We start from the raw sequence: 12,349 nt of genomic DNA on the forward strand, positions 1-12,349 counted from the left end.
CCACCTGCGACAATTAATTACCCCAATTCAAGTAATGTTGATAAATCATAGACATAACACAAAGCTGTGCTGCTGATTGCATAATTATTGCATCAAACCACTGCCGTATGTAACATAATCACAGTCTCTCATCAGACCCAAACCACCACTGTGCATCTGGAGCTGCGTTATGCAATGTTTGGAGAGAGAAACGGCGAGCTCGCTAACAATGTGTGTGTGAAGCTGGTAGGCTTATGTAGGGCCCTCACTTGTCCTAGAGTCTTTTATTTAAAGGGGACAAAAAAGGCTTGTTTTGTTTGAATAGGACAGCCCTCCTCCCACACCCTACTTTTTCATGTGCTGGAACATATTTCGACTGTTTAAGCAGTGATGGCTGAGTGCATTTACACTTGGTAATGGCTTCCTGCCTTTAACTCTCCCAGCTTAGGACAAGAGTGAACCATGCGGGTACTTCCCTTTTTTGCTGCTGCTGCTGCAGGTCCTGCCCCTGCTATTACAGCAGCCACGCAGCTCTTCTCCTTTCCCCCCCCTCACGTCCATCAGCCAACCCAGTACAGAAAGCATGGACCACCCTGTCAGCTTATTCACTCTCTCCTCTACTGTACCACTCCTACCATGGATAGTTTGTGGACTGAAAGATCGTATCACTCTTCAGGAATGTCCGCTGGTTTTTCAGTCCCTGCATCATTTGCATTTATCTACCTTGCAGCCTTTTTCTTTACCCGCAAAGATCGTATGTTTGGAGAATGTCCCTACCATGATGCATCTTGAAATGTCAGCCAAAAAGGCTTTTCTTCCAGGTGGCATGAAGCCTGGGCCCACAGAAGATCCTCTACCCTGACTGTATTTTCAACATCAAGCTAGATCTTGAGCTCATGACAGCTTTTTGTAGTTTTAGATGTCTCCCAGCAGTTTGCCATTATGACACACAGGTGCTCAACAGCCGTCTAACAGTAAAGGTGATGGTCTTTTCTCTTTTTAAAGATGAGTCAGTGGCCGTCTGCCTCATGTCCATCCAGTCTGTTCTCCACAGCAGCGAGCATTGGGGGGAGCTTCAGCCTATCCATATAGACAGAGGGTGTTAACAACTAATTAAAGAATTTACTGCCTCACTAAAACTCCATTATTGCTGTCCCTCCCAATTATTGGCTCTATTATCAGCCTTTATGGACTCAGGTGAGCTTCCGGAGAAAGTTGTGCTTGTTTTGGTCGAGTGGTCAGCTCTGTCCCTTAAGAAAATAACAGGATTGTTCATGATAGCCATGAAGCATCTTTTAAAGTTTTTATGATAAAGTGAAATAATCCCATTTCAAAAGTGACTCTAGTGACGGATAATTTGCATGTCTATTTTCCTTGTTACATTAAGTGAAATATGCTTTTGCAGCTGCTTTCCATCTTCCTCAGGCATTGAGCCATCTTTTGTGTGGTTCCCACATGTCTTTTCCATCTTTCTCTCCATCTCACCTCTTGGTGTGTTAATCAATCTCTGTCTCCCCACCGTCCACTAGGTGACAGTAACGACACAGCTCTCCCCTCTGGGGGATGGGGATGGGATGAGGTGCAATCTTTGTTTACACAAGGTGAATTGGCTGCAGACTAGAGGTTATAAGCTGGGTGGGTGTGTCAGTAGCGGTGGTGATGTTATGGTGATGTGGTGACGTGGTGGTGAAGTTAATGATGGTGGTGTCTACAGTGGGAAGTACACTTACTACCCATGTGCTATTCTGCTTCACATCACTCAGCAGCATCATACAAAGGCTCACCATAATGGGTCATTGCTTGTGCTCTGCATAAGCTCAGAAAAGTATCATACAACATAGAAACCTGTTAGTTTTGATTGTTTTGTGGCTCTGAAGTCAAAGTACTTGTAGTTTTTTTCCCCAGTATTGATATGTCTGATACCACCAGGCTTTTAGCCACCAGTGCTTCCAACCTTTTTTGTTTCAATGACATAACCTCCCAACCATGTTAGATGAGCTTCAATCATTTCCCCATCATTTTCCAGATATGTGTCTGAACGGATTTTAAACTGACTTGTTATTTAACGCTATTAATACACGTTCACCTCAGCCTCTGTTGCCATGGAGAAGAAGCCGCATCAAACGTATTAAATTCAAAACACTTCATCCTTGCAATTGCAAAGATGGTGCTGCTGCTCAATTCACCCAAAATTGACCCAGAAATTCAAAGTGAAGTAAAATCAGTTTTCTCAGTGGAATTTCAAGCTGTATCTTTGCCTCCAGAACTGTATGTACCCAAGCTTGTGCCTCTGACTTGTTTAGTTAAATCATTTCAAGACACAGTTGTTCATCTTTTGTACTGGTGATTTAAATGAATGGAACTTTTACTTCTGCAACCAAAAGGTCCCCAAAATAGCTTCTCCTACGTCGCTTGCAACTTTATTAGCAGTTTTAGAAATATATTTAAACTTCTGCCTGCTTTGTAACTAGTTTCACCCACTCTCCTTTATTAATGATAGTGACGAACACAGTGCAGACCAGCCTTACACCAGGTTCTAATATTTTTTGCGGTAATTTAAACAAATGAAAATTAGATTTTTTTTTAATTGGCCTGTATTTATATTACAAGATGCACCAATCATTCCGCTGGTGATAGGAAAAGGCAGGCTTCACTGTAAGTTAAGACACAATAGCGATACATTCGGACAACAAACTTAACTGGACACTTCAAATGTCATCACCCTGCTCAACATGTCCAAATCCAAGAAGCTAGCAGAGGCAAAGCGGCTAGTACTAGTGCCACACCGGTTACCTTGCTGAACTGCTGGTGCGGCTTGCACTTACCACCAGTGTTGCTGCTGTGCCTTCGGGTAATGGTCATCAATAATAAGCATCACCCATCATTGATGAGCTGTCCAAATATAGGATCCAACCACCAACCTTCCGACCCTCTCTACATCCTGAGCCACAGCTGCCCCGTGTTAAAATTAGCAGAGATACTCAAACCTGATTTGGTTCCTCCTAGTTTTCCGTGCCAGTGTCAGTGTTAGATAGGAAATTTGTTTAATTGTGGAATTACACAACATGTTCAAACAGGAACAATGTGGGCTGATAACCACAAAACGATGTGTATTGACAGTAATAAGGAGCAATCAATCAGCCCCCCCCCCACACACACACACACACACGCACACACACACACACCTATATTCTGATGAATAGATGATAAACCCGACTAACATATTGTGGCGCAAGGAGACATATCAGTGCAATATCTGATTCGTCAGTTAAAGTTCATTACATAAACTTAATTGTAATGCTGGAAAATAAACATCACTGTTGCTGCGTTACTGTCAGACTGTTAGATCTCTCTGATTGCAAAATAGATTTTAGCACCGACACTGACTGATCTTGTTGTTGCAGTTCTAATTAAGAAAAAAAAAACATTTTTGTCATATTTGAATAACATGCAGTAAAATTACAGCCTAAGTAATCAACACATTGGTGCCAACCGTCTGGAAGGTGTGCTTTGTGGTTTTACAGGTTGGATATGACCTGAAGGTTTGATGAAATGGCACAGATAGGTGAGTTTTTGGGAAAGTACACAAAGAGGCTGTGGCAAGCAGAGTGAAATAATTTTGGAACGTTGTCAAGTGAAAGCATATTATGGCAGCCTTGGTAATTTTCATGTTTTTGTTTGAATTAAAGAACTACATGGGTTTCAGCTCCTGATTTAGCAAATGTTATGATGGGCTTGTAGAGGCAGCTAGATAATAACTAAAAATATGTGGCTGCAAAGCCTCATGAAGAAATCACTAACATTTAATCTGGGGAGAGATGCATTCTACAATTTCAATGGCAAACACATAGTGGGTATGGTACAAGCTGATTTTACTATTTTCAATCAAGGATATTATTTTACATAATTTTACAAATTTAATAATCGATTTAATTTTTGCTTGATTAATTATTAGTATATAGTTTCCGTACCACAATTTTATTCCTGGCACCGAGGAGAAGATTTTGAAAACTGAAACTTCGTCAAATCCAAATCAGTCGTATAGATAGTCAATAGATTTTATTTTTGCTTTCTGCTTAAAACTTTCTATGGGGGATTTTGATTTATGATATTTCTAAAAATGTATGTGTCATCCTCTCTTTACTTCTACTTGTAATTTCTCAAGGAAAATCTCTAAATAATCATTTTTGAATTTACAAAAGATTATTAACATTTGGGTTTTACTATCGTGGACTCCCTGCTCAGGGTGAGTGTTGAATTTGTAAGCAGTTAGTTCCACTGAAGAGTGATTATTTGATTTGAATGACATTTAGCAGCATAATTCCTATTCTATGCTAAATTCCTATCCTAGTAAATTATCTTGTTAGTGGCTCCTGACCCTCAGGTTGGTCCTGGAAACCACTGCATGTTGTTGCTTTTTGTAGATCTACATCTCTCCAACCTTTTGTTGCAGGGTTATACAGATGATTTAGATGGTGACAGGTGTCCTGCAGGAGTTGGAGACAATTTGTTTAAAAAGTGATCCTTGTGAATGAAATCAGGCTGAGCTGACACGGAGCACTTCCTCTCAAACATCAGTTACACCAGGTTTTGCATCCATTTTGTCCCCTTTTCTTCTCCTCCTGTCACCAGCTTCCGCTCCGCTGGTGCAGCTATTTGCATCAGATGACTTGTAAAGAAAAAAAAAAAAAAGTGACCACAGGTGTCAAGAATACAGTGACAGTAATGGAGGAAGGAGGTTCTGAAATTGACATCGCTGCACTGTTGGCACGGTCTGCCTGTCAAGTCTATCACTAACTTATCATTAGTCAGCCCAGGCAGCACAGACCCTGACCTTGTCAACAGCACACACACCTTTACACTTCCATTAATATCACAGAGTTCATCTCAAGTTTGACAGACTGACTCTGCCTATAGCCGGTGGGGAAAAATCTGCTATGACACATGACTTCCAATGATAAATCTAAACTGGAGACAGCACGTTGAACTGAAAAATCTATATATCATTCATAAACGGGATATATTAGTACATATTGTATGTTGTATGATTAATTTAGCTTTTGTTCATCTCTTATTACTTGGTAAAGAAACAAATGAGATGTTTGATTTCTGATGGTGTTTGCCAAAAAAAAGGTCAAAAGTGTCGGTAAACACATGAATAACTTTCTCTTCCTATTTTTTTCTCACTCTTTTCATCTCAACTCATGCTTTGATAACTATTGATCTCTAGGCTCTGCAGGATATATATTCGAGTAATTAAACACTCCAATGATTGAAAGTGCATTTTGCTGGGATGGTGAAGTTTTAAGAGTCTTTAACGTTTGGTATAGGAAATATATTCCAAAACACAAACGGTTCACAATGTTCATAAAGTTTTGCATACTGTGGAAACACAATTGCCCTTAGCATGCTGAAAAAGCAGCAGCACCTAGTAGCTGATGCAGGCCTGCAGAATGCCAGGGTGCTCCTTCAGTTAAAAAATCCCCCACTGTCATTGGAGATGGCCCTGCTTGTTTTTCTAAGCACCCTTTGAGCTTTTTCAAGTGCAGAATTGTGTGCAGACTGTTTGGGGAGTTAACTGGGATGCTTCTGCCTGTTCTGAGACAGGAAGCCTTATTGGTGGTATCTGTGATTAATCACTCCCCCCCCCCCCCCCCCCTTCTTCTTCCAGATGTTTTGAGCCATTATAAGGTCTTATAAATATGTAAATTCCTACATAATCAGTTCCCCCACACTTGTGTTTGGTTTAGGAGATGGAGTTAATATAATGTTCTTTTCTTCTTTTCCTGCTGGTTTTGGTTATTTCCCCCACTAATTTGCTGAGAATAGATTTGTCCAGCGTTGACAGAAGAGTAGAGCTGGATGAGGAGCATAAATCACTTTTAGTAATGGTTGCCTTCTTCCGCATTAATGACATTACTGTTTTTTATTTAATTGCCTTTAATATATATGAATTACAAGCATTTCTTTTGCCACAACCCCCCTCTCCCCATGAGGCGATTCTACATGCTCTTATGACAGATTACTTGTGCCACTACTGTATCAAAATGGTTTATAGTCCATTTCAATTTTAATGTGATCAGTTTGGAATTGTTACACCGGCTGTTTGCTTTAAAAACAGGTCCAGCTCCAAGGCAGTATTTCAGTACCATAGTGTGCCTCACTCGGTAGTAACTTTAGTTTATTGGCCTGACTCAACCCAACAGGCCTCATGTTATTTGGGTTACATTTATATCATCCATTTCCCAGATTTGCCTTGTTTATGCCAACCACAAGTGTTTTCTAACAAATACAGTGTGAATTTATTGTCACCTGTCGGAGCAGGTTTATATTTTAATAAACTAACACAATAAAGGCTCCAGAAAAATGTAGTCAGACAGACTTTAATTGTATGTTATGAAAGATAAACACGGCTAAAATCCACACACCCTAGTAGTTTGAGGAATCGCAGGTATAAAGTAGATACAAGTCTGGAGGTGAAAATATATATATATATATATATATATATATAAAATATCTTTGCAATCAAATAAAAAAGTAATTATTTCTACTTCTATCTCTTGTTGGTTGTTTCTATGGTAACTCCCTGGAGTTCATTATCTGTACTTGCACATCTTTTCATTTATTGCTCCATTTATTGCCATGACATTCTTTCACTTCTTTTTCTGCCTGAGCAATAAAAGAAGCTGAAATTAATCAGTTTCTAAACCAGATCACCCGGACCAGTTGCTGATGGATATCGCGTCGGCTTTGTTACTGATGACAAATTATAGGGGAGCAGCAGCTCACAGGATTTGTTTAGCATTCCAGATCCGATGTGTTTTGAAAAGTATTAATGGAGGACATGGAGGCATGCAATATCACCTGCAGGTTGAGTCAGGAGCTCTTGTCAAAACCGGAGCGGGCCTGTGAGGTGAAGCACTGTCATCATGACACTCTTATGCCTCATCTCACACCTTGAAACCGCAGGACGAGCTGTGATTTTCTGCGTTGACACTCAATGAACCGAAAAATATATTGTTTGATAGCATTTTTACAAAACAGTTAGCAATATGTTGCTTCCAAGGATTATTCCTGGAACATCAAAGCATTTCTTTTTGACCTTATTTATGTTTTCATGTTGCAACGACGAAACATGTACCTCATCTGCAATTTTGCTATTTTCAGTTCAAACATCGAATATCTCACACAAATAAAAATTCTTAATTTAATGAGAGTAATTAGGAGACTATTATGAACATATTTAAGAAAATAGCTAGTAAGTTATCATTAGAGACTGCAACATTTACTGGGTCAAGTAAGCGTGTGAAATGAGCGACCACTATGTCTCTCATGTATTTGTCCATTTAACTGGGGGGGGGACTCTTGCTTCCTGTGGCAGTCTCCCTGTGGCTGCTGGGAATTACAGTCATTCAGTGTGTGTCTCAGCATGATGGATGACACCTGCACTCGTTGAGCAATCGCTCCCTGGCGCACTATTGTTTTTCTTTCTCACTTTTGCGTGGGAGCAAACTGAGTGCATTCCCGAGCCAAAACTAACTCAGATAATCATCTCATCTGCATGATGTATGATTTTTTCTCTTTGGAAGACAAGTCATCAGACAACCTGGAATGCCAGTGCGGTGGTGGCAGTTGTAGTGCTACTAGTGAAGCTACTTGTTGGGTCTGTCCCAAACACCTAGTGCCTGTTGACACAAAATCATTGCAGCTGAATATGGGATGATGCAGCACTTTTTAACACCCGGCCTCATTGTTTCTGCCATATGGCCGTCTTATCCGATACGCGAAAGAAAAGCCAACTTCCACGGCTGTTAAACCGCTGCACATGACGTCATCTCTGTGCAATAAGAAAACCAGGCATTGAATCAAAATTATATGTTGTCACAGTGTAAAATCAGCATTATATCTTACTGTATCCTTGCAGCTCATTTGTTTCCACTACACAATTAGCCTTTACGCTGTGTCTTGGCGCAGAATGCATTTGTGGCAAATAGCAGTCTTGTAGTGAATATGTAAGGGTGTGTCTGAATGGCTGTGCTCCAGACACTACTCTGCCATTAGCACTTGTGCCTAACTGTGTGTGTGTGTGTGTGTCTGCAAGGCGTTGGTTGACAAGCCCTGTCAGTACCATTGTGGTTCAGAAACAAAAGAACCTTCAAATAATGGAATCTCCCAATCTGTCACTCACTGATGCGTAGCAAAGCCATAAACGTCAACCAGATGGCAGGTCACTGCGATATTACGCCCCTCCTCACAGCTGGAGGAGGTGGGGTCCCAACAGGAGAAGTTTGAGCCAGACTGAACCAGGGAAAGGCTGAACTAAGCAACTTGGTAGCATCATCTCCTCACTTTGCCCTCAACATGCTCAGTGACTGTGCATCAGAGGCTATGGAGGGGTGTGAAGTGCTCCCGAGAGCATGTGGGTTCGCTACTGCTGTGCTCTATGATTAAACAGTAGTATGTGCTGACAGCTGGAGTAGAAGAGCATGATGCACTGGGGCACAGTGGAGTGAGAAGCCGCCTCTCAGTGGTGTTGAGGAAATTATGTATTTGGTGTCTTAAGGCTGTAAGGCAAACGTGGTTCTGTAATGTGTCGCCATCAAACCTGAATCAACAAAAATGGTATTTAGCAGGCTTTATGTGTCAGTGACCTATTGAATGTTCACTGAAGCAGAAAACAATCACCACTCTAAGCTCCATTAAGCATAGATAGGTGAAAATGCAGTACAGTGACAGGTAGCATCTTTTGTGGATCTGGCATCTGTTCTATTAATACAACGCCCTCTTCTGCAGCATGTTTTGTTATTTCAGTGATGAGACACAGAACTGCATTGTTCTCATGACTTACTAATTCTCTGCTTAGAGTTGTCAAAAGGTATCATGGAACATAAAGGAAATCACTGACTAAAACATTAGCAACAACCCCCCAAAAAATACCAAAATATTGTCACCAAATTACATAAATTGCATTAATCATCACACACTGACGACATAATATTAATAGAATAGAAAAGTGTCTGTCTGTCTGACTGTGTGGTAAACCCACAATCAGGAAACAAAGACAGAAATAAACAGCTGCACAGCATGTACAAACTTCAGTTTAGGATTATGGTCATAAACTTTCTCTTGTTTAGTTTGTCTCGAACCCTTACAGTGTGTCGTCTCATCTGCCATCAGCTGTTCTTAAGGTATCTCGTCTGCAAGGGTATTTGACAGACGCTCAAATCTGTTTTTGCATTTGTACTTGTCATCACTTCATCCTTCTGCAACTGCTGTCTTGGAGTGTACACATGCATTGCTAACTGACGTTAACCTTGTATCTAAAAGACACTGGTCCATAGTGCACTTAAGACACTGAATACTGACAGCCTGAGACCTGAACATGCATACATACTGAACTAATCACTGTATCTGAATTGCACTGTGGGGCAGACCCGCTAATTAGTAAAGAGTGTTAACTAATGTTACCTTTCTAAGTTAATGAAGCATTTGGAAACTTGTATCTTTTAGAGTTCCTGTAATCTGAGGTTTACGATGAGGCCCAAAATCTAGAGTGGATCATTTTAAGTGAAGTACCCAGATGTGCACAGACACTTCCAGGTACAAGTTACCTGTAGCAGTGCTCTCGGTCTGGCTATTAATGAGGATATTATTTCATGTATTTTATAGTTTGTTAATGATGGGAATGCAAACATGTGACTTTTACCATGACAATCCAAAACTGTTAAATGCAGTTCACTGCTTGTGTTTCCAGTCCTTCCTTTGTGTGTATCTTTAATAGTATATTCTGTATTAGTTTCCAGACTCGACCCCATTTTGCACATTTTCCAGTCAACAACGAGGATAGATGCATAGTTTTCCCTTTAGCTTCAGTAAAAGTGAAAACAAGTAATGATAATAACAAACACCCCCTCCATTACTGTGTATGTGAACTAGTTGTGACAGTCCTGCACTGCTCCGACATCCAGTCAGTGGCTGAAGGCTAAACTTGTGCCGCAATTAAAAATGGATGACAAAATGATGAATTCAAAACACAACTATACAATAAATCCTGATCATATAAGCCTTCCGATTCAGTTATGAAAAGGCTGTTTGAGTTTGTACAGTGATCTAACCACATTCATATTGTAGCTCGTTGGTCTTTTAAAAAAATATTTCACCTGGAAGTCTAATTAGAACTGGAGAAGTTATAAGAATTGTAAATATATTATCACACACTAGTTTGCCGGGGAATGTTTGAAGATTTAATTTATTTTTCTGTTTTGTCTTTGTTTGCTCGACTTAAGTGTCCAGGTTTTCTGTTTGGACGGTATTGTAGAAACCTCTTCTACCCCCAGATCACCTGTTGGAGCATGTTCGGTCACTTCCCAACATCTTTGTGTTTGCACAGGTTGATCAAGCAGACAGGCAGGTTTGGTTTCATCACGTAATCTGATTACCTGATGAAAGATTTGATGCGACTCATCTTGACTGCTGGTCTACTAATAGCAAAGCCTGAAAACGATGTCTCCAATGCAGGCTTGTATTTACCTTTTCAGTGCAGTATCATTAACGACCACAGTCAGGCCAACTGAGCCGTGACAGATGGAATTTTGTTTGACTCTTGCCTGCCGGTAGCTTGGCTCAGTAGGTTTATTTTTTTTCTTTCTTTTTTTTTTCTTTCTCTTTTTGGTTCTCTGTACATTAAGATGCAACTGTAGACAAAGTAATTTTTTTCTGTGGTATTTGACTTGATAATTACTTCCCTGGAAAAACCCCAGAAGACACACTCTTTTATAGACAATATGTTTAATTGAGCAAATTAGAAAGAGCCCATATAGCACAGCAGCTGTGTACACACACAGTGGAATCTGCAAGGGAAGCCCTCAGAGCACCAGTAAAGGGATGCAGTGAGAATTGTGAGTATGAAAAAACCTGATTGAGTCAGAAGGCCTCCGTGCCAAAGCAGTGGCTTTTCAACACAGATGCACATAGTTAGCGTGTGTGTGAAACCTCAGAGTCCCTCACTGATCACCCTGCTGCATCGATTCTCCAGCTGCTGGCATATTGCTGATGCACTGGGTTAGCAAGGCTGATATGGTTGGTGGCTTCAGCTGTTCAAAATGTTGGGAATTATAGTCACTCACAAGCATTTTTGGAAAGTCTCACTGGATCACTCATTCAGACCATGTTCTCGCAAAGGATGGCACAGGGTTCAAAACACCAAGAATTACAGAAGTAGCTGACATTAAAATAAGGCAGCATGATAATCAGACTGATGTAAGGTTTCTGTGGTTTTGTTGGTGCTGCCACTGGCTGTGAATCAAAACCATCCACTAGCAACAAAACGGCTTAAAAACCAAAGGGAAAATATCACATGAACACACATACACTGACTGCTAGCGGTCAGGCAAGTTTTTTTTTTTTTTTTTTTATCAGATTGTTTTAAGGTGACCTGTCACACTGACATAAAACATCAGATTTATGTTGTTATCTTATCCTCCAGGGCTTTAACAGTTACATACAGGTTCACATTAGGTCTGGCTGGTGCAGCAAGCAAAAGTGTGCATACTCTAAAAAGAAAAGCAGGAAGGATGAAAAAAACGTCACAAAGACTGGAAGCAAATTTAAATTTGTTGCATGTGACCAATGTTTACTTTCATTATCCATTGATCTGGCAATTATTTATTGATTGTCTAACAGTTTGGATATACTGTTTGTTGCCTAAAAGACATTTTCATATTGTTTATTTTGTCTGACCAACAGTCCAGACATATTTGATTTGTTTTAGATTTGGTTATTGGGGGTCGTACTGTAAATGGGTTCAGCATAGGCTTTGATTACAAGTTTAGAATTCAGTTGCACTACTTGATGGTACAACCACAACATGAGACATTTGTATTGATGGGATTGGGCCTCCCCACACTAACATAACACATAACCTACTTGGAGAACTGGAGTTACATCCAGGTAACTTTTATTTCGCCTCGTCCTACTTCCTACTCCAGCGCATCCCCCCTGTTTTTATTCATTTATTCATGGGGAGCAGCAAGCTTGGTGAACAGGCTTGCAGGGGCTTTGCTAGATGTGTGTTCCTGAAAAGGAGAGGAATACCAAGTCTCAGCAAGTCTTCAGCATCAGTGAACTGTAGGAGAAAAGTTAAGCAGCCAATCACAGTTCTCCCATCCCCCATGTGGTATCTCTGCAGCTGCAGCTCTGACATGTAGTTACATTTATGAGGAGGCTGCGTAGCTAAGCTGTTACCCCTTAATGCACAAATACTGTACAAATTAAGCTTATGGTAGCTATATGTGTTCACGCCAGAAATTGATAGAGAGAAAAATCTCAAGTTCTCCTGAAAACTGAGAACGTAACCAGCATTCAGCTACAT

General features: G+C 40.4%; 1 protein-coding gene across 1 annotated transcript in view; it reads left to right on the forward strand.

Annotated features, from left to right (window-relative positions):
* Positions 1-12,349, forward strand: part of slc25a21 (solute carrier family 25 member 21) — an 87,264-nt gene that overhangs the window by 45,451 nt on the left and 29,464 nt on the right. The gene's annotated exons all lie outside the window — the stretch shown is intronic.

Source organism: Seriola aureovittata, chromosome 13, assembly GCF_021018895.1.
Source record: "Seriola aureovittata isolate HTS-2021-v1 ecotype China chromosome 13, ASM2101889v1, whole genome shotgun sequence".
Classification (NCBI taxonomy): domain Eukaryota; kingdom Metazoa; phylum Chordata; class Actinopteri; order Carangiformes; family Carangidae; genus Seriola; species Seriola aureovittata.